This window comes from Mustela nivalis (assembly GCF_964662115.1).
Source record: "Mustela nivalis genome assembly, chromosome: 8".
Lineage (NCBI taxonomy): Eukaryota > Metazoa > Chordata > Mammalia > Carnivora > Mustelidae > Mustela > Mustela nivalis.
In genome coordinates, this window is record NC_139027.1 from 141,875,506 (window position 1) to 141,901,640 (window position 26,135).

At 60.8% G+C, this 26,135-nt stretch overlaps 1 protein-coding gene across 1 annotated transcript in view; it reads left to right on the forward strand.

Annotated features, from left to right (window-relative positions):
* CDH4 (cadherin 4) overlaps positions 1-26,135 on the forward strand; it is a 500,617-nt gene that overhangs the window by 338,583 nt on the left and 135,899 nt on the right. The gene's annotated exons all lie outside the window — the stretch shown is intronic.

Below are 26,135 nucleotides of genomic sequence, written 5' to 3' on the forward strand. Positions count from 1 at the left end.
CGGGCGGGCGGCGAGTGAGCGGTGAGGCTCAGCGTCGGACAGAGACCTCGGCCCTCGGGCTCTGACCAACCCGGGAGCCGCACGACGGTGGCCACAGGAACCCGGGCCTTTGACAGAGAGAAAGGACATCCTGACCCAGATGCGGGCCGTGCACGGCTCTCGCAGCCCTGCGCCCGGGCACCGCGTAGAGGGTCCTGAGAACAAATCAGAAGAGGACAGACCGGTGTCCCCTCCCGTCACTCACAGCATCCTGTGCTGAGAGGTCGTGAAGCGATAGCCCCGTGAAGGGTCAGTGACATCCTCTGGGGTTCTCGAAGCTCGGCGCAGGGAGGGGTGAGGACCCTCCAGACAGAGCAGGCGGTGGTCCAGCGGCAGGGCCCGCTGGGCTGGGGGCTTGCAGGAGGCCGTCCCCCTCCCTGGGCGACCGCCTGGAAGGGTGGGAGGCAGCACAGCTCCAAGGACCCGGCGGCCCCAGGTCCAGGCAGAGAGTCCGCCTTCCCTGGGGAGCGCCTGCCCGCGGAGAGGGAGCCAGGCTGTGTCGCTCCCCCACCCCCAGGACACAGAAACAGCGGCCGGTTCCCGCCAGCATCTGCGGAGCCTGCTTCACACCCACGCCCGCGGGTTTACCTCGCTCTGGCAGCAGCACCGCCCGGGCGGCTTGCTCGGGAGGGGGACAGAGCCCAGGCCGAACCTGCGCCCTGGGCGTCCAGCTCTGCAGCCACGGACGGCGGACCGCAGACACGGTCTGCGTGAGTGTGACTCTCCTGCCCCGCGGACGCTCAGCCAGACCCTGGGAAAGGGACGCCGGACGTCACCTGCCTCTGCTTTGAAGCCTGTGAGCTTGGATCACAGATAACGCTGGGGAGAAGGCAGCGCCAGCGGGTCAGAGCCCCCGACTCCCAGAGACCCCCAGGCTGGCCTCCGGAACCCTTGGGGCCTTGCAGCTCCTGGATGGCCGTGGCCCCCAGCCAGCCCTCCTCCCACCTCCCTGACCCCTGCTAAGAATGGAAAGACCTTTTCCCTCTCGGGCAGCTCCCTTGGAGAAGCGGAGGCCTTCCCCCATGGCACCTGCTCCTGCCACTCTGTGGGCACGCTGGAGGGCCTGGGGAGACGGGCAGTCGCTGCCCAGGGCCCCCCAGTTCCCGAGAGCTGGAGGAATCTCAGGTCATGGGGGTGGGGCATGGCTGGCTCCCTCTGCGGTGACGGGTGTGGCTGCATCTGAAACTCCTGTGGGTCAGGCACCGCCGGGCTCCCGGACGCGGTCTGGGCTGTTCTCCGCAGCGCCCACCTCCAGACCCGAGCCCTGACAGCCCCAGCCTCATCCCATGCGTACCGCTCCCCTCCACGGCTCTGAGCTCCTGCACACTCTTCTCCCCCAATGTCTCTTCTCTTTTGCAAACGTCCTCTCTGTCTTCAGCGCAGCCAGCCGCCCCAAGGAGATCACAGCAGTGAATTAATCGGCCGCACCCGGCGTACCCCTCCGTCGCACCCCTCCGTCGCTCCCTGCTTCCGCTGCGTCCCCGGGGGTGCTCCTGATGGCTGGGCACTCCTCGGAAGCAGGTGAGCAGGGGCGGTCCCTCCCCTCTCTAGCCCTTTTCTACAGGAGAGTCAGAAGTTAAACTTGGAATTCTGAGTCCACAGGAAGCTAGAAAGAAGGCAAAACAGTGAATTTGAGTTGTGTACAACAGAAAGTCCTAACCTTGTCCAGGACGCTGCATTCGTACGCTGTACAGCCGCATCGCAGTGATGATCTCATTCATCTGCAAAACTAACTCTCACTAAGATACTAGTGGTTGATAGAGGGCATGTATCCTCCAGGACACATTGTTACACCTGAAACAGTATCACCGTCAGTCCAAGGGTCTGCCCACCACGGTAAGCTTCCAGATAAATTAGTCTGGCAGTGGCTATACTTGTGTCCAAACACTGGGAACCTGGGGATGTGGGTGAGTGCCCAGTGACCTGCCTGGCAGGAGATGGTCTGTGAAGGTGCGTGGTGGAAGTCAGGAATGGGGCCAGGGTCCAGGAGACCCTAGTGTCCGTCCGGAGGCTGGCCTCCATGGTGGTCCCAGGACGTGGGGAGGTGGGGGAAAGGGTTGAGCTTGCCTGGCATGGATGAACTTCTCTGCCTGGCTTGTCCGTGGGGACACTCCCCTTCTTCCTCCGAGGGTCCGAAAGGCTAGATCCATGCCCAGGGCCGCCAGCTCTTGCCGTGATGCCCACGGCACCCCCACCCCCAGCTCTGCCAAATTTCCCCTAAATGTGAATGGAAAACTATTTACGCAGAGATGCTTTCCAGGGAGAAGCCCGGAAGGTGCTGTGCTTTCTTGAGGCCGCGGCTCTGGGATGGTAAGGGATCATGTCAGGGGCTGGTTGGCCCCTAGGTTGCTACTGGTAGAGGCTGCCTTTCTCAGACGAGACCCCTGGTCTTATGCAGCCACCTTATCACACTGTTCTGTGGACCCCTCCCACCTGCCGTGCCGGCCCCACAGCACAGCCCGCAGGGATGGGGAGACGAGGCAGGAGGCTTGCAGCCGGGGTGGAAGAGAGCAGGTCCTGGAGGGGAGTATTTGCCACATCTCAGAGGAGAAAGGAAGCTTCGCTGGTGGGGAGGTGGAGTGGTGGGCTCTTACCCTCTCCCACTCGGAGCCCGAGACCTTGTCACAGCCAGCAACTCTTTCGTCTCGTGGCAGGCGCCCCTGGGGGTAGTGCTGTGTGGCCACAGAACCCAAGTGACACATCACCCCCAAATCTGGTGGTTCCGACAGTGAGCACAGGCCCCACGCGGCTCCACGGCACGTGAGAGCAGCTCACTTGGCTGCCGGCCTAGGTTCCTCCATCGGGGTGGATCCCAGCTGGTCCCAAGGGCCTGACACAGCTCAGGGATCTGTTTCCAACATGGCTGGCCATTGGCATGAGACCCCGGTTTCCTGCCGGGTGGACGGTCTTCAGGGCTGCTTCCGTGTTGCCACAGCATGGTGGCTGTTGCCCAGACCAACTTCAGGAGAGAGGGCAAGACCCGTGGCCCAGCCTCGGAAGTCACGTGTGTTCATTTCTGCCATGTGTCTAGTGGCTACACAGGGCAGCCCTATTCAGTGGGGGGGAGAGTCCACAAGGACTGGCCGCCGTCCTGGGGTTGGTCACCATCCATGGCGGGTCAGTGGAGTCAGGACGGAGCAACCATGGATGTGCCGCCAGCACGGTCTTGGGGCTGCTCAGGAGGAGACGCTCTTTTGCTGTCATGTCTCCACTGGGGGTCCTCCTACCCATGCCCCTCGGTGCCCCCACCCCAACACCTCACCCTCATGTCAGAAGGCCCTGTGCATGCCCTGAGCTCGGCTCCAGGACGTTTGCTGTGTTTAGTCTCACTGTGGTGACCCCTGACATTATGCAGGAGGATGCCCGGTCAGGGTTCCAGCCCAGAAGCCGGCTTTGTGAAGGGACCCGGCTCTGGATGAGGGGCCTGAACTGGGGAGTGGACAGTGGAGTTTGCCCCGGGCACTGCCCAGGGAGTCTGTCCCACTCCGCGTGGATCACTGTAGCTTTCTAGCAAGTTTGAAGTCAGGTAGTCAGTCCTCCAGCTTGGTTCTTCTCCATGACCGTGGTGGCTGTGCTAGCTGTTCGACCTCCTCTTCATGTAGACTTTTTTTTTTAAGATTTTATTTATTTATTTGACAGAGAGAGAGAGATCACAAGTAGGCAGAGAGGCAGGCGAGTCGTGGGGGGAGAGCAGGCTCCCCGCTGACCAGAGAGCCTGATACAGAGCTCGATCCCAGGACCCTGAGATCATGACCTGAGCTGGAGCCAGAGGCTTAACCCACTGAGCCACCCAGGCGCCCCTCCCTGTAAACGTTATATCAGGTTGTGCATATACACAGAAGAGCTTCCTGGGGCTCTTATTGGGACTGTGGTGAAACTCGTTTGAAAGAGCTGAGATCTTGACAATAACGAGTCCTTCTATCCATGAACATGGACTATCCGTCCATCTATTCTGTTCTTCTGTGGTTTAATGCATCAGTGCTTTGCAGTTTTTCTCATACAGATTTTATGTACCTTTTGTTATATCTATGCTTAAAGTGTTTCGTTTTGGAGGGTGCTAAAGTGAATGGTATCGTTCTTAATTTCACGCTTTTCTCGTCCCTTCCTTGTGTATAGGAAAGCAATAAGCTCTCATGTATGAATCTTATGTCCTATAACTTTGCTGTAATCCCTTGTCCCAGGTTTGCAAAGACAGTCTTACTTCTTCTTCCCAAACAGCATATCTTTTGCTTCGTTTTCTTGCCTTAGCGCATTAGCAAGGACTTGACGTGTGTCGTTGAGAAGCACTGGTGTGAGGGGACCTTCCTGCCTAGTTCCTTATCTTAGGAAGTTTCGAGTTTCTCACCATGAAGTGTCATGTTAGCTGTAGGGTTTCTGTGGACTGTCTTGATCAGTTGAGAATGTGACCCCTATTCCCAGTCTACGGAGAGTTTTTATCATGAGCAGGTGCTGGGTTTTGTCAAATGCTCTCTCTGCGTGTGTTGACGGTGACCCTGTGATTTTCCTTTTCAGTCTGTTGATGCAGCGGGCTACGCCATCGATTCTCAGATGTTGAACCAGCCGTGCACACATGGGATAATCCCACTTAGTAATTGTGCATACATTTTTCATACATTGCTGGATTTTATTTGCTAACATTTTGTTGAAGATTTTTGCATCCGTGTTCAGGAGTGCTGATCTTTTGCCCCAAACCAGACGTGCCAAACACCCAGCTGACCCAGATGTCCCCTACCCACTCAGCCTCCCCACTCCCAGTCCAGTAGAAGCTTAGTCCACTGGCCTCCTCAGCAGGTTGAAATGATACTACCCTGTTTCCTGTGCTCCCCCCAGGCTAAGCCTCCATCATCCCCCACCAGGCTGACAGCAGTGCCCAGAGCCCTTCCGCAATCAGGGGGCCTGTCTGTCCCTACCTGACGCCCTGGGCACCCACAGCCCCCCGGCTTCCAGGGTACCCAGCTCCCACTCTGGCTTTGCACAGCCTTCCAAGACGCTCCTCTGCCTGCAGCTAATGCCCTGGGTGTTTGCAAACTGCCCCTTCCCATCCTTCAGGTCTCGTTGAAATCTTGCCTCCTTCAGGAAGCCCCCCAGGATCTCCTGGCCAAGGGCCCCTTGTTCTTGCCCCTGGCTGCATGGCTTTGTTCTCCCAGGCCTCACGTGGGGCATGCCGCCTTCGCTGTGGGCGCTTCACAGAGTGGGATCGCGGTCAGACCCCAGACTGGGCTGCTTGGCACCAGTCAGGGCCAGACACGCACAGAAATGGAGCATGAGCTTTTGGAAACTTGCAGCAATGCCTCGCCTGCTGCCGTTTCCTGGTCACTCATTTTTGTTGTATTTTACAAAAGCGTCAGTGCGTGATGGAGATTTGATTGAAAAGCAAACTGTTGGTCTTTCTGCAGATGGACTGGACAGCCGGAGGGGTCCCTGCCTCAGCACCTTCCCTCTCCCTCTGAACATAGGCTCCACGACAGGGCAGGCAGGCCTAGGCCAGCACCACTCCCAGGACCGCACCTGCCCAGTGGTCAGGGTACAGAGAGCAAGTGGCGCTCACGGGGAATCCCAGGCCCTGGTCGCCACCTCCCGCCACCCTTGCACTGACCAAGGGCCAGCTGCCCAAGCCGCGCACCCAGAGCACAGCTGCTCTCCCTCCAGGAGCGTGTGAGCACCTGTGTGACACCAGCCAGCCCGCAGGGCCTCTCCTAGAAGGTGGCAGAGCTGCTGTGTCTTTCTTGGGTAGAGGAGAGCACAGGAGCGCCACGGGTCGTGACGTCCTTGGCCACACTCCTCCAGACCGCGAGGCAGCCCTCCGTGTCCCCGAGCCGGAAGCAGCGCACGCCGCAGGCAGGAAGTTGCTTCCCTTTTCCCTCCTTCGCAGACGGCACGAGCTCATCATTCTCATTTGTGTAGCACCTTACACCTCTGCAGATCTGTTTCAGAATGTTGGAAAACAGATGATCGCGTCTGTTTTTGTAGCCGCGTGAGAGATTTTCATTAACAGAATCGGGCAGGACCATCTGTGGATTTAGTGGCAAGTTTGCCACCAGCCGCGAGTTTAGAACTTTGAGACAGTAGCCGACGGGGGGTGGGTCTCACCTGTCTGCAGGCTGCCTGGGAGGGCTGGGGGGCGCCGAGTCCAGAAGGCAGGGCCGGCCGGGCCTCCAGCGGCCCTCAGAGCTGCTCAGCCGGCTCCGCTCCCCTCTGCGGTTTCCCGCAGCCCAGATTAAATGGTAACCAAGACAGAGAACTTTCCAGAAAAATTGGTAGCCAGAAACCTCTACTGCCAGCTGGCTGTGCGTCCTCGGACAAGTTAGTCCACTGCTCCGAGCCCCAGCATTCTGGAGAAGCCGCAGCTGGTGAGCTCCCGGGGCGCCCGGTCCTCTAGGGCATTTAGCCAGGATGGAAGGTTCTGGAGGAGGAACCGAAGCACGGTAAATCCGCAGCCAGGACAGGCCCTGCGTCCTCACGCTGCATCGGAGTCAGCTGTCCTGTGGCGGAACCCCCTCCTGGCAAGCTTCAAGTGTACTTTTGCACGGTGTGATTAAAGCAAGTCCATGAGCAGGGACATCGCCAAGTGAGCTGCACAGCCCCGGCCTCTGGGGCTCCCCGGCTCCTAAGGTGACAGCCTGAAGAAGGGCTGGCGGGCCCTGGTGAGGCTGGGCGGGGGCCAGGGGGAGCCAGGGCAGGCAGAAAGCCTCGTGCATCCGACAGACGTGTGCTTGGCACGGCCAACGCGGTGAGCCCCCAGGTGCACGCTCATTCACTTGCTCAACAAACACACGCAGTGAGCCACCTACTTGCTGGGCTCTGAGCTGGGCTCTGGGGCTCGGGGGGCCCGGACGGCAGGCCCATCCCCCCAGAGGGTGCTTGCCAGGGGGAGGCTTCCTGGGCCTGCTGTAATGCAGACACATGCCTCATGGCTTAAAAGAGCGGAAATGCATGACCTTACGGTTCTGAGGTCAGAGGTCCAAAATGAGGCTAAAGCCAAGCTACGGGGAGGACCAGGCAGTGTGGGGGGCGTCTGGCCTCGTCTTACATTGCAGGGCTACCCCACCCCTACTTTCAGCCCCCTTCCTGCACCCCTTGTCACTCAATCCCGTGTCAGGACCTGCTTGTGCAGAAAACAGTCCTCCTAGTGCATGTCTGGCCCTGCTGGGGGGTCCCTCCGAGGGACGGCCCCTAAGCCCACCGCAGGGTCTGGGCGGGGGAGGGGCAGCAAGCGGTGGGGAGGATGAGGCCCAACATGAACGAGGAGGTGGCCCCAGACACAGCAGGGCTCCTCGTGTCCCGCCCATGCTGGACGCCAGGGCCCCAGACACCTGTCCCCCAGCCTCCAACAGAGTGAGCCTCCCGGCAGTGGCCAGAGATCTTGAATGGGCAAGAAGTCATATTTTTTTAATGTTAATGAACTAATGGAAACAAATAGCTGAGCCGTCCTCGGCTCACCAGGGACGTTCCGGGCTTTGAGACTGAGCAATTAAGGCCAAGAGAGGCTCTAGAAGCTTCCATGCCGCCAGGGTCGGTTGAACAGAGTTGTTTACCTCAAAGCCTGCCCTGGACCCCTTTTCTCACCCTGACATTTCAGAGGAGCCCAGTCTTCGCGCTATCTGGCCAAATGCACAAAGTACGCACCCGCACACAAAAATGAGGCTTTTAAATGTGCTCAGCAGAGGCCTGCCTCGCTGCCCCTGGACGTTTGCAGGGTTTGCTGAGCTGGGGCCACGGACGGGCCACAGAGCAGGAAGGTGGTCTGGCCCCGAGCAGAGGGCCGGTGCAGAATCACTGGGTCCTGCTGCCTTCTCTGCGGCCACAAGGGAGAAGGGCCGATGCTGCCAGAGGCCGCCAGGCTCCTGGGGAGGCACCAAGCTCCCCTTCCCCAGAGCCTTTGTGAGTCACTGTCCCTGAGGCCAAGCCACATCCTTGTCCTTGTTCTTTCCTACAAGGCGGGACCACAAACAGGGCCCCTCGGGGTGCTAGAGGACACATTTCGGGTCACACGCAGGTGTAGCAAGAGGAGGATGTCCACCCCCGGCAGACCCCCTGCCGGGAGCCGTGCCCAGGCTGCCTCACCCAGATCCTGGTCTGTGGAGGACACCCCACCCCAGGCACTCCCAGCAGAAACGGCATCATGCTGCCAGCCCTGGACACGGCCAGATGCCCGGGGACCCTAGAAGAACATTCACATTCATGCAAAAAGTGCAGGTGCCGAGCACCGTTCCCTCAGCGGCCCGGGTCACCGGGTGGTCCTGGGGAAGCCTGTCCACCCGCCCGCCCCTCCCACCGCCCCTGCTTGCCGACCTGTGCTCTGGCCTCGGAGATCATTGCCTCGGGAACGCTGGGGCTTCTAGAAGCAGCTGGCTCTCATACGTCGTGATTCACTGGGTTAGGTCGAAGACAGAGTTGCCTCCTCGCTTTGGACGCCACCATTCCCAGCACTGTGGTTAGTAGGAAATGACAGTGTCCAGGGGACTCGCAGGGCCCCTGGACACCCTGAATCACGTAAACACGGCACTTGAGGGGCGCCTGGGGGCTTAGTCAGTGAAATGTCTGCCTTCAGCTCAGGTCATGATCCCGGGGTCCTGAGATCGAGCCCCGCCTGGGGCTTCCTGCTTGGCAGTGAGTCTGCTTTTCCCTTTCCCTCTGCCTACTTGGGCTCTCTCTCTCTCTCTTTCTCTGTGCCAATTAAATTAAGAAAGAAAGAAAAAAAACTTAAAAACAAAAAACAAAAAACACGGCACTCAGCAGCCACGAGTGGCCTTAAGTCCGTGGAACCTGGTATGGCCCTCGCTGCTGCGCGGGGGCTGACAGGGTCACTGGCAGAAGCAGGTGACCAAACCGCGTCCAACTTCTTAAGGTTCCCTGCAGCCCAATGGCTTTGCGTTTGAAAGTAGTACATGATATCGTGGGCTTCGAGGGGTTCTAATCAGAGGGATTTTTTTTTAAGTCTTGGCAGTTTTTGATCGTTACAAGCGCAGGGAAAGACACAGCCGGCTGTGTAGGGCCCGGACGCACAGGAGTGCTCCACGCCAGGGACCCGGCGACAGGGTCCTCCAATACAGGCCCACCGTGGAGGCCTGTCGGGTTTTATTCCTGCTCTCGACAACACAAGCTGTTTTTCCCCCGGAAGAGCATGTAATGTGCAGAAACATCAGGGATATTGCAAAATGGTTGCGTGACATAACTGGAAATATTCACCAAAGCATTAACCTCCCCTCGCCGCCTTCCCTCCCGACCCAGAGGGATCATTTCTCCCGTCTTTATCTTGTTTCTCTGTATAATTGCTGCTTTAAATCACAAAGCCCTGCGAGTTACGAATGCAGAATGCACACAGAGCGGCATGGAGAGCCGCCCGCTCTCGTCCCCCGGAGCCGGACGCCGGGCCGGTGCGAGGAGCAGCGTCCTCGTCCCCGAAGTGCGTGCGAACGCGGCGCTAGTGCTGTCGGACGAGAGGGGCCGGGGCTTTCCGAGGCCACCTCTGTTCTTTCCTTCTGAAGAATGGATCATTCCTGTGAGCTGGTGTTGCACTCATTATTGTTTTTTAAATTAAGTTACACTTTGCAGCCCCGAAGGTTGAGATAAAGACGGGGCTGGTGGGGAAGCTCCTTGCTTTTGTTCCTCGGAGGGAAGGTGGTAAGCCCTGGCTCCCCTCACTCCCAGAGTTCGAATGCCCCCATGGCCCCTCGGCATCTTGTTATTGCGAACCTCCATGTGTGGTTCTCCCTCCAGCCGGGCGTCCCCGGAGGTGGGAAGAGGCCCCATTCCTCCCGCTTTCCGCCGCCTCCAGGCAAGCTCCCGCTCAAGCTCCTGCCCGTGCCGCGGCCTCCGAATGCCAGGCTTCGTGCGGGGCTTCTCCCACCACATCTCACATCATTCCGGCAAACACCCTTCAAGCCAGAGCCGGGTCTGAGAGAACGATCATTAGCTCGGCAACTCCCTCTGGGCAGCGAGTCCAGAAATCAGACTCTGGGCCATGGGCTCAGGTCATGTGGTTGGGGTGATGGTGCTGGGTCAGATAAGATGCGCAGAGACGTTTGCAGACTCACCAGGGCCACACAGCTTCCCCGCTGGCTCCCGGGCCTTAGCTCTTGGCAAGGCGACAGAGTGCATGCTTTATACCTCGGTGCACACAGTAGGAGCTGATCACATAGTAGGGACCCAGCAAGGCGGACTGGGGCCTCCTGCCCAAATCTCTTCTCTCAGCAGCCAGAGAGTCGGGTCCGAAGGCTGCCTTCTCTCCCAGGTGTGTCTTCTTTCTAGGGAAAGTCCAGGAACCTTCCTTCACCGTCTCAGAATGCACACTCAGCAGGAACAGGGCTCGCAGGGCACAGACCGAGGTGGGGCCGGTGAGGTTGGCCGGGTGGGCAGGCCAGCCGGCTCCAGCGCGAAAGCTTGAGTGGCCGTGGGTGACGCCAGCGTTCTCCCCCTGCCTCCAGCCTCCTCGGCGCTCATGTCTAAGTCGTCTGAAAAAAAAAATTACTCCTGCTCCATTGACCTTTCTGCAGATTTTAATTTACACTCAGGAGTAAAATGTCGTATAATTTTTATGCAGCTGGTGGAGCTTCTTCACTGCTGTGTTAAAACAACAATTCTTTATCGAGATTTCGTGTCGGACTTGTACAAGGGGTAACTACCTTGGGATAAACACTTCATTTGCGTGATGCTTCCCACGGGGCGTCCTTTGGGGGCAGGTCAGCAGTTGCTGCGTTTCTCTGTAAGGGGACGTCGGCGAGGTCTGGGGATCGGGTCAGGGACCCTGTGAGGCCAGAATCTGTTGCCTCCAAAACGGCTTCATTAACTGGCTCTTTTCCTGCCCGAGCAGAATCACCAGAGTGTAGCAGAGACGGGCAGGAACCTGCAGAGACACAATTCTGCGGCCCCAGCCCCATGCGAGACTCTGTGCCCCGGGGGGTGGGGATTCACGGCAGAGAAATGGGGCGTGGGACAGTGTGGGTCCCTCTTCTGCTTGATGAAGCTGACACAGCACAGCCCGTGCCTTCAGGAACCCTACACCGACTGTGGGGGGAGGAACACAGCAGACACACCCGGAGAGCCTTGCAAGGCCACGTGCAGGCGTGCGCACCCGGCTCCGGGGAAACGGCAGGCGGTGTCGCAGGCGGCCGCTGAAGTGGCTGCTTCCAATGCAGGACTTGCTCTGGGCGTGAGTCTCTGAGATCCGTTGTATGTACTGTGGGGAAGACATCGTAGTTCGGGAGAGTAACAATGTCTCTGCACATTGTGGTGGGAATACCCAGCGGCGCTGATGGTCCCACGAGCAGCCGCTGGGAACCTTGCTGTGTCCACGTTAACTGCTAGTGACACGGAGTCCCTCTTCTGTCCTTGGGACCCATGGCAGGGTCCTCACGACCTTGGCCTGAGGCTGACCACGGGATTTGCTTTGGCCGGTGTGACGGGAGCTGAGGCAGACTCGTTCCTCCCAAGAGGGGACAAACAGCCAGTGAGGAATCCCTGGGCAGAGCCCCCCAGCTGGCCCATGGCCACATGTCACGTGGCTTGGGGGCTGTTTGTTACTTCTGCCTAGCCGAGCCTCATGCTGACTGATACCCCGGGAATTCCCAATGCTCCGCGTAAGCTATGCGGGTCTCCTGGACTTCCCAGGCCCTCCACTGCTGTCACTGTTCCAGAGGGACACAGAGTGACACCATGTCCCAGAGGGACACAGACAGAAAGCCGCGTCCTTGCCCCGGCCCCCAGCTTGGACCCGTGTTTGTTGGACATTTCTTCGACAATGACATGATGCACACAGAATGTGTGGTCGGGGCACCTGGCAGGCTCAGTCAGTAGAACACGTGATTCTTGATCTCAGGGTCGTGAGTTCCAGCCCCACAAGGAGGGCAGAGGTCACATTAAAGAAAATTTAAAAAATAAATAAATTAAAGAATGACCACGTCCTTCTAGCTCTTTAGAAAGAAGACTGCGATCAGGACCCACCCCACCGATGCTCGAGGCCTTTGCTTCCCGGGGGCGGCCTGGGAGGAGAATGTTGCCCGAAGACCATTAAAAAGAGGAATCGTGTGTTTTCTTTCCGTTACCCTCATGGACGCGTGTCTAGTCCTGAGTCCAACAAACATGTCCCCAAGCCCCGTCGCTCACAGAGCCTGCCGTGTAGTCAGAGGCCCGTCGGGAAGGAGCTCACAGGCACCATCCCCGGCCCCATTTTTTCTGAAGAGCCTCTTCACGGTGCCCCATGACGCTCCCACAGCCTTGCGGAGCCCCAGATGGGCCCTGGGCCTCCAGGGACTGTCCTCCTTGTCCACGGACATCCTGGTGAGGTCGGACTGGCCCTGCCCTCCGTCCAGGCTCCTTCTCCATGGGGATCCCTCTTGAGGCCTCTCCTGGGGCACTCCTAGGATCCTGCGCCACCAAGTCCCCGGCAGGCGGCTGTTTTAAATGTATCTGCGCGTCCGCTGCACCACCTCGGCTCGCTCCCTTGCTGCGCGTCTGCACTTTGCCGAAGGCCGGCTCACCCCGTGGAGAGCGGGGCCTTGCGGACAGACACCAGACACTTCCACGCTTGGTTTATGCTGCTACCCCCCATCGAGAGGTCTGTTCATCTCAAGGGAGGGGGTCCCTAGATATCCCAAAGCCAATGTGAGCCCCAAGTCTGATTACGTGAGACCCAGGGATGGAGGCCCAGGCTGTTGGCGTGATTGAGAGAAGGGAGACATGTGTTTGCCTTTCCCTAGTCCTTTTTATTTACATTAGAAAAATGGCTGGCAGCTGGCCTGGGCGTATTTATAGAGCGAGCAGGGTGGTCAAGTTCAGGGTCGTGTTTACGTTCTGCTCCAGCAAACCGAAGCTGGGGATGTGCTGGGCGCGTGGGGCCACCAGCGCCGGGAGGGCAGGCGTGGAGGTCTGACCGTCCCGACGCCGCGCTGTGTCGAGCCGTCACCACGCCTGTGGAGAGCGTCCCTGTCCCAGCGTGAGAAGTGTGTGCACCCTGGCGTGTGGGCACTGGTGGCCCAGGTCTGCACCGTAGCCGCCCCACTGCGGGCTGGAGGCCACCACTGTTGCAACCACAGAGCTCAGACCCTCGCGTCCTGCCTAGACTCTGGTCAAGACTCCTCCCAGAACCCTGAGGACTTCGGCATTTGCGAGCTCAGAGCCCTGAGAAGAAGTCCTGGGCTTCTGGGTCCCGGGATGCCCACGCCCTCCCACAAAATCCAGCGGGGCCGGTCCCCCTGCAGCCTGCCGTCAGCCCTGGCCCAGACGTCCAGCGCCTCCATCACAGCAGCAGGTGGGCTCACGTTGTCCACCTGGGGGCTTGGACCTGGAGGGTTCCGCTTTGAGGCTCGAACCTCTAACTGCCCCTCCTCATATGTCCATCTGCAGCCCAGGGCAAAGGGTAAAGCTTGTTTTGTTCATGTGCATGTTTGTAACTGACACGGCTAGGCCCAGAAGATGTTCTCCAGCACCTCTGGGATGCAGGTGAGAGGTGGGAGCTGTGTTCCCGTCTGCACCATCTGCCCCTGCAGACACCCAGCAGCAGGCGCCGGGGGCTGGCGGAGAGCACGTGCGTGCACATGCCAACGCACTCCCATGTGCACGTGCATGCGTGTGCCCCCTGCCCCGGTCCCTTTGCTCAGAGCCCGGAGTCTGCCTTCCTGACCGCCCCTGCCCTTCTCCACCCTGTCTGCCTTCTGCCTCTCCGGAGCTCCGGAAGCCCCGAGGCCGTCCCAGGACATCCCCTTTTTCTGTCCCCCGCAACTGAAACGGCCGCACCATGACAACAGGGCGTAGGCTTTGCTCACCTGGTCTCCCCATTTTGGAAACAGGTTCCCCAAGGTGGCAACATGGCGGGGGGCAAGCTAGGCCAGACAGCACATGGACGGACACAGCAGACAGACAGACCCAGCAGACAGACAGACCCAGCAGACAGACAGACCCAGCAGACGGACAGACACAGCAGACAGACAGACACAGCAGACAGACAGACACAGCAGACGGACAGACACAGCAGACAGACAGACCCAGCAGACGGACAGACACAGCAGACGGACAGACCCAGCAGACAGACAGACCCAGCAGACGGACAGACACAGCAGACGGACAGACCCAGCAGACAGACAGACCCAGCAGACAGACAGACACAGCAGACAGACAGACACAGCAGACAGACAGACCCAGCAGACGGACAGACACAGCAGACGGACAGACCCAGCAGACGGACAGACACAGCAGACAGACAGACACAGCAGACAGACAGACACAGCAGACGGACAGACCCAGCAGACGGACAGACACAGCAGACGGACAGACTCAGCAGACGGACAGACCCAGCAGACAGACAGACCCAGCAGACAGACAGACACAGCAGACAGACAGACACAGCAGACGGACAGACACAGCAGACGGACAGACCCAGCAGACGGACAGACACAGCAGACGGACAGACCCAGCAGACGGACAGACACAGCAGACGGACAGACACAGCAGACGGACAGACCCAGCAGACGGACAGACCCAGCAGACAGACAGACACAGCAGACAGACAGACACAGCAGACAGACAGACACAGCAGACAGACAGACACCTCCCATGGATCTGCTCCTTCATCTGCCGGACGCTGAGCCCACAGGGTGCATGGCAGGGAGGAGCGCGGCAGGAGGCCGGTCCCACACTCAGAGCCAGGACCCCCTCTGCGCTCCAGCCCCCGCTGACAGCTCAGTGGGGGCACCGTCCCAAACCTTCCCAGCACCCCAAATACCACGCCCTTCCCTGGTATCCGGGACAGCGCGGTGGGACCTGTGAGAGGAAACTGAACGGGTGGCGCACAGAGCAGGGAAGCTTCCGAAGAGTAGCCCCAAACTGTCCTTTTGGTGAAACAGAGTAAACTCCTAAGTGGGTCTGGAGACCCGCGGGAGCTGCTCCCCCAGCCCTGCACAGAAACACGGTGTGGGGGGAGGAGTTGCAGGGAGGTGGCCTCCAGGGACAGGAAGGAGCCGTCGCTACCTGGGCCGTAATTACAAATGATTTCATTAGCTGCGTCCTGACAGAAGAGACTGATGAGAGGGAGCCTGGAGGTTCTAAAAATAGCCGGTCCTATTTCCTGGGCTGTGAAGGGCACCCCAGAGCCGGCTCCCCTGAGACCTGGCTGTCAGCTCCAGCGCCCCTCCCGTGTGCGGCGTTCGCCATGTGACAAGAGACCTGCCTCGTTCCCTCAGCCACAGGCGTGCGTGGGGCCCGGCCACTCACTCCCAGCGTCGGAGCGAGCCGTCCAGCCTTGAGGGGGGCAAGCCGTCCATCACTGGGGGGAGATGAGGCCACGAGCCGAGCCGTCCATCAGCGGGGCAAGCCGTCCGTCGTGTGGACGGCGTCCATCACAGGCGGGTGCAAGCCGTCCATTGTTGGGGTGAGCCGTCCAACGTGGGGGGCGAGCCATCTGTTGCAGAGGGTCGCGGGAGGCGGGCGGTCCGTCACCGGAGGCAAGCAGTCCGTCACGTGTCACGTGTGTGCTGAGCCGTCCATCGTGGGGGGCGAGCCATCCACGGTGGGTGGCGGGGCAAGCCGTCCGTCATCTGTGTGTGAACGGACACCTGTGTGTGGTTTCACGCGCGAAGCTCGTCGTAGCGAGACGGTGGGAGAAGGACAGACCCCCGAACCCTGGGAAACCAGCCAGCCCTTCCTCCGCCCAGCCCTTCGCTCAGGGAGGACCACGGTCACCTCCGCAATAGAGGGAAGGGGGTGCTCCTGGTCGCACAGGCCTGGGGCTTAGGAAGGAGCAGAGCCAGGAGCCTCCATCCACACCAGCTCCGCCACTGGCTGGCCGGGAACCTCGGGGGGGCAGTGAACCTGGTTCTTCAGCCTATTCTAGATGAGAGTCACGGGGTTCGCCAGCATTCAGTCAGGGACTGGACTCCCGGGGCCTGGCAGGACACCCAAGTGCACAAGCGGGTCAAGACTGAATGAGTGAAAGAAAGAAAATTCAAAAAATGTTCGTTCGTCGTGGTTCATGAAATGTTAGTTTCAGATATTCAATCAAAACATACGCTTCTCTTCTTGATAGTCAAAACATCACCCCTATTTCTCCAGAGAATCGGGTGGACTCCCAGAACCTTGGGTGAGAGGGCAAGGTAACAGACAGGGACCCCCCTCTAGGACTCAGGGAGCCCCATATCCTAGAGCCCAGCCCAACATCTGTGGCCGTCAGGATGACTCCCACATCCCCGCACGTGGAGGTTTGCACCGAATGGCCCGCCCTCCCTCCGGTGACCCTGGGCGGAGCCCGTGCCCTGGCCTCCTGACCCTCGCTGGAAAGCACGGCCCCCCGCCCAGCCCTCCTTTCTGGAGTGGGAATGACCAGCAGTCTAGGCCATGAAGGACGGCGTCCTCTGGGGCTGCCTGTCGCGCCCCCCGCCTGGCTGAACGCGCCTCGGTCAGGTCCTGTGCGCCCCCCTGCGGGGGCGCCTTTGGAGACAGCACCCAGCTCAGAGTCTCCGCGCTCTGTCCTGACGGCGTCTGTGTGGCTGAGGAGTGAGGAGCCCCGACGGCGGTGCTGACTGCCGCTGCGGGAGGGATCCGCGCACCGACAGCCCCCCGCGTCCTGCGTCTTCCCCCGCTCCCCGCTTCTGCGTCTGCAGTGCCCTGGCCTTTCTTTTCCTCCAACAAAGGACAGTTAAATAGAACCAGAACCCAGAGAACGCGTCGGGTCCCAGACTGGGTCCCAGACTCGTCTCACACCCCTGGTCCCCCCGCGGGGGCCGCGCACGCACGCTGCTGCAGTCACGGGGACACCACCCCTCCCCGCGGTGCCCCCGGGTCCCACGCCGCACCGTAGATGTTAACAACCGTCGCCGAGAGCCTCCGGGGCAGTAGTGGGGCTTGGGAGTGTGCTGGAAGACACGGGCCACTCAGACGAGGGCACCCGTCTGTCGCCGCCTCGGCTGATGTTTCTTGGACGGGAAGAAGGTCCTCGGAGAGATGAAGTGAGTGATGGTTCGAGCGTGGCGCTCGATTCATGAGGAAGAAAGCCCGAGGGAGAAGCAGGTTTTATGCTCCTGCCGTAAATGAAATGGCACGAGAGAGGTTTCAATGTTTTGCTTTCAAATGGGATTTTTAACATTTCAGAGGCTGTGTGTTTTCTCTGGAGAAGGAATGTCTAACGGATAGTGAATATCCATTTTTTAATAGACCTTTTTTAAGGCAGTCTTGGGTTTATGGGAAGATAGAGCAGGAAGTGCAGGGAGTCCCTCCCCCGACACACACGGTTCCCCCGCCACCCGCACCTTGCGTTGATGGGGGACGTCACCGCCGACGAGGCCGCGCCGATGGGTGGTTATGAGCTGAAGCCGTGGGTTGTATTAGAGTCACTCCTGATGGTGCATTTTCCGTGGTCGGACAAACGCGTGACAGGAGCCGTTGGAGCGTCACACAGGGCGTTCCCGCTGCCCCCGGACTCCCGCGCCCCACCCGTTCCTCCCCAGCCCCGGGCAAGCGCTGGTCTTCTGCTGTCTCGGGGCTGTGCTTTCTCCGGAAGGCCGCCGCGCTGGGGTCCCGCGACATGTGGCCTGTTCGACGGTCTTCGTCCACGGTGATGGCATCCGGGTCCCCCCGTGTCCTCTCAGGGCTGCTCAGTCCACTGCGCGCTCATGTTGGAAGCTAAGGGAGACAGGACATGTGCATCTCTTCCAGCCACATTCCCCGGGCACCCATCGGGTGCTGGGGACCCTGGGGGTGGGTGCGGGAGGCGGCAGGGCAGGGGAGCCCGAGTTTGCAGACTGGCGGTGGTGGCTGGAGCCATAATGAAGCAAGCAGGGAGGCAGCCTTGGGGACAAATGGGACCGCAGCCCATGAGCTGCCGGACAGGAGCGAGAAGGGTGGCTGGCGCCGGGCAGGAGAGAGCATCCCAGTCCACAGCGTGGCGGCAAGCTAGTGCCGTCCATTGTGGGGCAAACAGGCCCAGGGGGTGCTGAGCCGTGGACCGCGAGGAGGCGGGACAAGCCGTGTAGCCAGCACGGCTGATGGTGGAGATGCCGACGCCACGCAGGCCCCTGAGGCTGTGCGCCCCCCGCTCTCCTGGGACACTGGAGACGGTTAGGCGCTGCCGGGGGCCCGATGCATGGGCACACCCCGCGCACCCAACAAACCTGGGTGTTAGTATCGTGCTCAGACAGGAAGGACCGAGCCGATTTGGAATGAACTGCTCCGCGTGTGTCCGCACCACGGCTGGTGTGGCGACGAGGGGCAGGAGGGCGGAGGGCCCGTATCTGCGATCCGAGGTTTGCAGGGGAGGCTCTGGTTCTTGTCGGAACCTTACGAACAGCCCGGCAGGGAGTGGCTCCAACGGGGACAACAGGCTGAGGGGTCCCCTGGGGCCTGGGTGGGGGCTGGGAACTCCGAGGGCCCAAGGGTCAGGGCGTCTTCAGGCTGGGGAAGAAGGGTCGCCTCCGGTTTGAACACACATCAGCTTAAACCGGAGGAAGTACGGAAAGCCGTCACAGTGGAGCCCATGGTGGCCACTTGGCCGTCCTTGCCAGGACATTAGCTACACCCTCGGGTTCACATCCCTGAGGCACAGGCCCCTGCACAGGGGGCCTTCCTCCGGAGAGTCAGGAGGAGAAGAGTCACCCTGGGGGCACTTGGCACAGAGTGGTCCCCACCAGGCCCCTGCTGGGCCCTGACCCCCTTTCAACCTTGATCTTCACTCCAAGTTCCTGTTGCCCACGGCGGCCCTGACCCTCTCTGGCCCCCCAGCACCTGGATGGTGCCCGATCAAGGAGGTGCGGTGCGTGTCGGAGGGAGGGAGGGAAGGCGGGGCGGGAGAGCGGAGGGAAGCAGGGACGGACGGACGGACGGGTGGATGGGGGCGGACAGAAGGAAGACAGACTGTGGGGTGAACTTCCCTCAGCACGGCCCCAGCTACAAGCTCACCTCTGGCTCATCTGCTCTTTCTCAGTTCACCTAACAAGAAAAATAATAAAAAGGCATGTTTCATAACCGCAACGCCATTTCCAGGAGGAGACACCGCCTCCCACCCCCGTAAATGTCAGGCAGGCCCCTGCCGGCGAGGAGGGGGTCCGCGCGCCGCTCGCTCCGGTTCCCTGCACGCCGGCCCCCACCTCGCTCCTCGCACCCAGCGGGCAATTCAAAGTGATGAGGGGAAAGGGTTAAACGTCGAGGCTGTCAGTGCGGGGGCTGCCAGCTTCCCGGTCTCCACCTCCATCTCCCACGTGCCCAGCAGCAATGAGCCTGGCTGCACACGTCGGCGGCGGAGAGCCCACAAGGAGCCGGCGGGGCCAGGCCAGAGGAGGGGGTGAGTTTTGAAGCAAGGATTTTGCTCCATCCTGGAAAAACAGAAGAAGCTACTCACGGTGAGCTCAAGTTGTCATGATCTTCAGTTTCAGAACTGGCCGAGCCCGGCCCCCAAGCCACCGATCCCAGCGCTTGGGAAGGATGTGAGATTCACACCAGCTGCAAGTTCCATGAATGCTCTAAATCCTAAGAAGAACGTGATAGTGTCAGGCTTGCTGCGTGCTTTGCATTTGGGACACCGATTCAGGAAGCATTCAAAGTGCCCGGGGCCCGGAGAGAGAAGGATGGCGTGTCAGGGGGGGTCCGTAAGGGCTCGTGGAATTACTCAAGTAAATGCATGCATTCCAGACCGTGATTAATTGTCTTCTAGGGAGGTCGGTCAGATGGCACTACAGCGGCGGGCTGGGGCAGTCCATTTTCCTGGCATTCCGTCTGTTTGGGACACTCCTGGGACATTCTGGAAACGCGGAGCCATGCAGCTGTCCGCACGTGGACACCAGCAGCTCGCGCGGATCTCAGGCAGTCATGCGAGTAGCTTCTGGAATTTGAGCTCAGACGTGGTCTCCTGCACGTAACATCCCTTAACACCCACATGCTCTCCCTGCCCTGGGACCCTGGGGTTTCTGCACCTGGTATGCGGCCGGAACGTCATGCACCTTTCTCAGCGATGTCAGCACATCTGTCCCCTCCCACCGTGAGCACTCCGGTCTGTGCACGGGACCGGGAAGGTGAGAGACGGGGCCAGGGAGGGAGACGGGGAGGAAGAGGACCACAGGCCTCGGGCTGGTCCTAAGGTCGCCGGGACAGAACAGGCCCTTCCAGGGAGACCCTTCCCCTGTCAGTCCTGCAGGCAAGAACTGGGAACTCAGGGAGCCCCAGAAACTGTTTTTAGGGACATAGGACTCACTCGCTGTAGATTTCCCCTTTTTCAAAGTGAATAGCCCAGTGGCGTTCTGTGTGGTACGGTCTGGAGCGGTCACTGCGGTGTCGCTCCCAACTTCCCACGCCCCAGGAGACCCCGTCCCCGTCAGCGGCCGCACTTTCCTCCTCCCCCAGCCACCATCCACCTTCCAGCTGTGCTGGCACCAGCTCCCCCTTGTGCGTGGGCAGGGGGACGGTCACCAGCTCCCCCTTGTGCGTGGGCAGGGGAGCGGTCACCAGGCGGCCTCATGGCAGGACGTTTAGGGAGATGTCACTGGGGCAGCCGAGCCAGACGATGGCCCATGTGAGGTCCTCTCGGGGTGCCGGAACAAGGCTACGTGAGCCCTAAGGTCCCTGGGGATGACTCACCCCCCGTCGCCCCGGATGCCTCCCTGCCCGGGGCCCGGGACCAGGCGTCCCTGCTGGGGGACCCTCGTCCACACGCCCTGTTCCTCTTCCTTCGTGCCTTCTATTCCTGGTTCTTAAAGTTCTGTGTGCCCAGCGGACGGGTCTGTGGCGGGTACTGGAGCCTGCTGCTCAGGGTCCTGCGATCCACTCTGTCCCTGGGTTTTGAGGGCGCGCCTCTGAAGTCACAGCGCTGGGCTCCCAGCTCCGCTCACTGGGCTGTTCCTGTGGTCAGAGGTTGTAACCCTCTCTTAACATTGGCCCCAAAAAGGGGCGTCAAGTCCATTCAGGATCCTGCTGCGTGCCCGGCGACCCTTTCCCCCGGGGGAGTGCTCCGTGCAGGCACAGATTACCAGGATCACCCAAGGTGGGTGTCCTAGGTCAGCAGGCTCGGAGACCCCTCCCTCAGCCTCTCCCTTGGAGTGTGGGGCCAGTCCTGCTTACCTTCTGGTCACCTGCAGCAAACCCTGCTGCAGTCACACTAGTTCTTGGGTCCTTGAGACCCTGAAATATCTCTGCCACTGGACCTTTGCACGTGCTGTCCATGTGGCCTGCGCAAGCCTCACGGGAGCTCTCTCATCCCTCGGTTCTTAGGGGAAGCACTCCCTGCCCCACAAGTCCAGGTCGGGCTCTCACGGAACCTGGCTCCTTCTCCACCACCGTGCCCCCCTTGGGAGCCTTACATTTCTGCTGTAACGACTTGGTTAATTTTCTGACCCGCCCCCACTCCGACCTCTCCCTGGCAGTGACTGTCTTTGGCTTCTGCTGCCTGTTGCATCCATGAGCAAATCCTATCTGTAAATGGGGGTGAGTGGGGCTGCCCACCTGAGCTCTGGTGTGCGGGGTCACCTCCATCACAGGGCAGGGCCCCCTCATGGGGAGCAGGATCCACGTGGGCTCCGGGAGATGGCACACACAGGGGGTCTCCCTGGGAAATTCCAACCAAATAGGCCCCCGAGTGGGCCTCGGCCAGTACGCAGGGACGGCGGAGGCCAACGTGCATCCAGCGCAGAGGAGACCCACGTGCATGGCAGGAGGTGGCCGGGGCAGGCCTGCCACTTACCGCACCAGCGCGTCCCAGCCGGAGTGCGACCGGCCGGGAATGCCCACCAGGCTCCACTCGGCTTGACGGACCTCCTGGCGAGGGGCGGGGCAGGCGGGGGCCGGCCGCGGACGTGAAACGCGGGACTCCTTTGCACGCTCAGTAGCTCAGCCTCCCCGGGTCCAGCCGGGGCTCTCCCGGCACTCGCGTTCCGCTGGTGCGTCCTGACCGGCCTTCACGGCCGCTGAGGCGGACGCCGCCGTGTCTGTGTGCGCTTCAGGAACAGAGTGGGCACCGGCGGGCAGTGGGCAGAGTGGCCTACCTTCCTGGAACAGAACATGGGCTTGAAAATCAAATCCGTGCTGTCCGGGGCCTGCCCAGCGTCCACAGCCAGACTCCAAGGGCTGCTGCTCCTACGCCCGGGGCTGGGGAGGGGGATGGGGCCCCCAGGGGGCGGAGACAGGATCCCACAGGGTCCGAATCTTGCTGACCCCACTCATCCTGCCGGGCTCCCATCCCTGCCCCCGGGGACCTCCAGCCGGGTCTGGGCCCCCTTCCTTGTGACCCCGTGGAAGCATCTAGGGCTCAAGCCACCTCGTTGTCTCTCTCCACTCACCTCCCAGATGAGCCTCCAGCCTGTTATCCCCCGGGAGACCCCAGGGCCAGGCACCAGGAGGACCCCAGATGTTTGTGGAATGCATGACCCTGTATGATCTTGGCCAAGAGCCTTTGCTCCCCAGGCCGTTCTCCTCAGTCAAAAGGGTCACGTGCATCCCGTCCAGAGTCCGACGAGCAGGCATTCACCCATCTGTCCCACGCCGGGCGAGGCTCGTCCTGGCCACAGCAAGGACAGGGAGAGAAGCTCGGAGAGGCCCCTGCTTGTCAACCACAGACCTGGGTTCGAGCCGTGCCCCAAAGGGGCCTGGGCCCGTGTGGGCATGGCTACAGCACACACCTGCCCCATGGCGCCCATGGCCAGGAGCGTGTGGTGACGTCGGTGGTCCCCAGCGTTGGCAGCCCCAGGCACGGCCAGATGCTGGCCTCCCCACCCTCCGGGGCCGGTCCTCGAGCGGGCAGACGGGAGCTGCGCACGGGCCTCCTCCCCGGCCTCCCTGCGCCGCCGCCGAGGGACCGGAGGCACTGGGGCCATGGCGGTGTGTACTTCAATGACTGGATTTCATGTCCCTCCGGACTCCTGTCTCTTGTCAAGTTTGTTTAAAAACTAATGGAAGTAATTAGCGATCCACGGAGAGCCGCGGGCAGCAGGGGCACTGCTATCCCGCGTCACGGCCCAGGGCACAGAGGAGCTCCCAGGCAGGTCTCCTTCAGGGGAGCCCGGGGAGGGGGGGGTGCTTTCCCCATGGGTGGGGCTGGGGCCACCGTCCAGGAGGGCCGGGGCACGGCGGGGTTGGTGACCAGGCGCAGGTACCGCCCAGGGCCGGTTTCTCCAAACAAGGCACAAAGTGTCCTCTGGAGAACCGAGGTGCGCACAGAGCCGGACATGGGAGTCTCCCGGGGGACCAACGGGGGCACACTCGGCTGAGCGTCTGACTCCTGGTTTCAGCTCAGGTCATGATCTCAGGGTGCTGGGATCGAGCACACCCCCTCCCACTGCACAGAGTCTGCTCGGGATCCTCTGCCTCTCCCTCTGCCTCTCCCTCTCGTGTTTCCCTCCCTCTCTCCCTCTCTCTCTAATAAATAAAATCTTTACAAAAAAAAATAAAAAGGAGGGTCCCCCTCCAGCTTGGCACGGTTTCGGGAAGCCTGCAGCACCCTGCCTCCGGCTCTTGCCAGCTTCAAGAAGGTGCAGTGTCTCTGGGACTCAGTTTCCTCTTCTGCAGAATAGGGACGCCGCCGGCCAGCGGTGCGCAGCAGAGCGCCGGCGCCCGTTCCCGGAGAGCCCGGGGCGGAAGCAGGATGCACGCACGACCGGACTTTAATCAGAGCTGGAGCGTCTCTGCGTCTGCCGGTTTGCTCTGAAACACTGAGGGAAACGTTTCTTTCAGAACCTCATGGGACTTTAATTTTTTTCTGAAAACTAAGGGAGAAATGAGATCAAAAACAAATACATCGAGGGAACTATTGACAGAACGTGTTAACGTTGGGAGGCTCACCCTCACGGCCTGGGGTGCTGACGCAGCAGCGGCGTGGGGAGCTCTTGCCCGCGGGGACCCCTTACATTCAGCTGGACCAGATGCGTCTTCTCCGCCCCAGGGACGCGGCGGGAGGCCAGGACAGCGGCCCTGTCCTCACACACTTGGCAGTCCCAGTGGACACGGGCAAGACACAGAAAAAGAGAATTCCAGACAGAACATGGTGGGGCCCTGCGAGGGCCAGTGAGCGCGGCTGCTGCAGCCCGGGTCCAGCCGCTTCCCAGTGAGCAGGGCTGACCCTGCTAGAAACCCACAGAGTCCTGACCACACCTGCCGTCACACAGACCGTGGTTCCAAAGCATGAGTGCCCCGAGTCCTGTCCCGAGTCAGTCTAGAAACCCATACAGCGTGGCGACCATGCTCCAACCTGGGCTTGGCCTGGTCTACACAGGGGCTGGAAGGCACGCGGTGCCCGGCAGTGGCACTGTGGCCCTAAAGGTGGACAGAACAAGTCGGTACGCTGGGCCACGAGGAGCTGGCTTTCCAGAACTCTGAGATCAGCAGGCAGAGGCCCCATGTGGTGCTAGGGTCCAGGCGGCAGGGCCCAGTGCCCGTCTGCACTTGTTCCCACGCGAGCACCGTGTTATCCGGGCGGCCCCTCCCAGGGAGCGAGCCAGGTGACCAGCGGCTACGGCCATGCTCTTCCACGTGCCCAAAACGGCCCCCAGGGGAAGAGGCGACCTCCCCCCGACCCGCAGCCCTGCTCTGGCGAGACCGGCCGGTCCCTGACAGACGGGCTGGAAAGACGTCGACCTTTAAAGCCCACGAAGATCTTGTGAACACGCGTGTGGGGAAGCACCGGTTTTATCCCGCGGGCCTGACTGCGGCGGCCGCACGTCCCCGCGCTTTCGATGGCGCCATCTTCGCCTCCTTCAGGGTCTCCCCCACCTCCGGGGACGTGCGTCAGCTCAAGGTTCCCGGCAGACAGGGCTCCGGATTTCCCACTGGGGCCACATCTTTGCTTCCCTAGACGTCACCCAAACCCTGTGACTTCGGTTTAAATTCAGCGGTGTCGACGTCTAAGTCCTCCCGCCGCTGCCCGAGGCCGTTCGCGCTCCTAGAAATTCACACGTAGACAACAAGGAGCTTGTTTGTGTACGTGGGGCTCATCTCCCGACATTCGTGGAACCGTCGTGTTTATCTCTGTCCGTGACGGTTGGGCGTCGGGAACGACTGATCCGCTCAGCGCGTTGCTGATTTTAATTTGCTGTCGGGGCCTGTGGTGGTGGGAGAGTGGTGTGGGATTTTCTAGTCACTTGAAGGGAAATGCAGTTATTCCCTCATGCGGAGCTGCTTTCCTGGAGCCGCGACCCGCCCAAGCCCCAGGTGCCCTCGGCGTCCGAGGGCCAGGACCGTGAGTGAGCCCAGCGGTCCGCGCTCCTGTCCTCTCGGGGCTGGACGGGGCAGAGGCGCCTGGTGTCCTCAGGCTTGGAAACATTTTTACAGCAAGCCCAGGAGTGGGAGGCGCTGGCAGCGGGAGACGTGGGCGTGACGTAGGTGAGATCCAGGCCCATAGGCCTCATTTATTATCTCAAGACAACAACGAAGGGTGAGCACAGGGGAGAAACACTTTATCAGATGTAACATCGACGTGCTTTTTTTAGTTTCTGGAATAAATAGTAATTAAGTCATGGAAGCTGTGACAGTGACGTTGCTTTAAAAAGCAATCCTCCCACTGTAACTGCCGAGAGACCCGCCCTTCTATAAATACCAGGTAACTTCATCCGCCGTTTCTATCAGGGAATGGGACACCGGCTGCCGGAGCCCCCCTTTTAGCGCGGCATTGGCGACAGCTGCACACACACTTGGGTAGGAAACGCACTGATGCGGCCCCGGTCAACGCACAGCTTCCGAGGGCTCCTTCCCGGCACCCTGGTTCGACAGAGTCCTCAGCGGGGCCCATTGATGCGGTGCCTAATTCCTTCGTGGGGGGCAAAGCTGTGCGCCGGGGTATCGGGAAACCCGCGGCCCCCACTGCCCTGCGTCCAGGTCCTAAAGCCCCCGACTGCCCCAGGTCCTGCCCCACCTGCCCCGAACCAGTCTGCGGGGGTCAGGTTGGGTCGCTGGGTGATAAGAAGCACCAAGAGCACAGCAGATTGGCGCCCCAGTCAGAACACCGCCCTCCCGGCTCCTTCTCGGGGTGGAAACACACATCTGTGGGGGGCCAGCGAGCGAGCGGGCGGCTCGGGGTTTGCAGGGGCTGGGAGGGCGGCTGGGGGGGCCGTTCTCAGGCAGGCAGACCCGCCGGGCCCCTCACAGACTCGGGGATACGGGCGGAGCACAGCCGGCGGTTTTACGTCCTGCGACGGCCG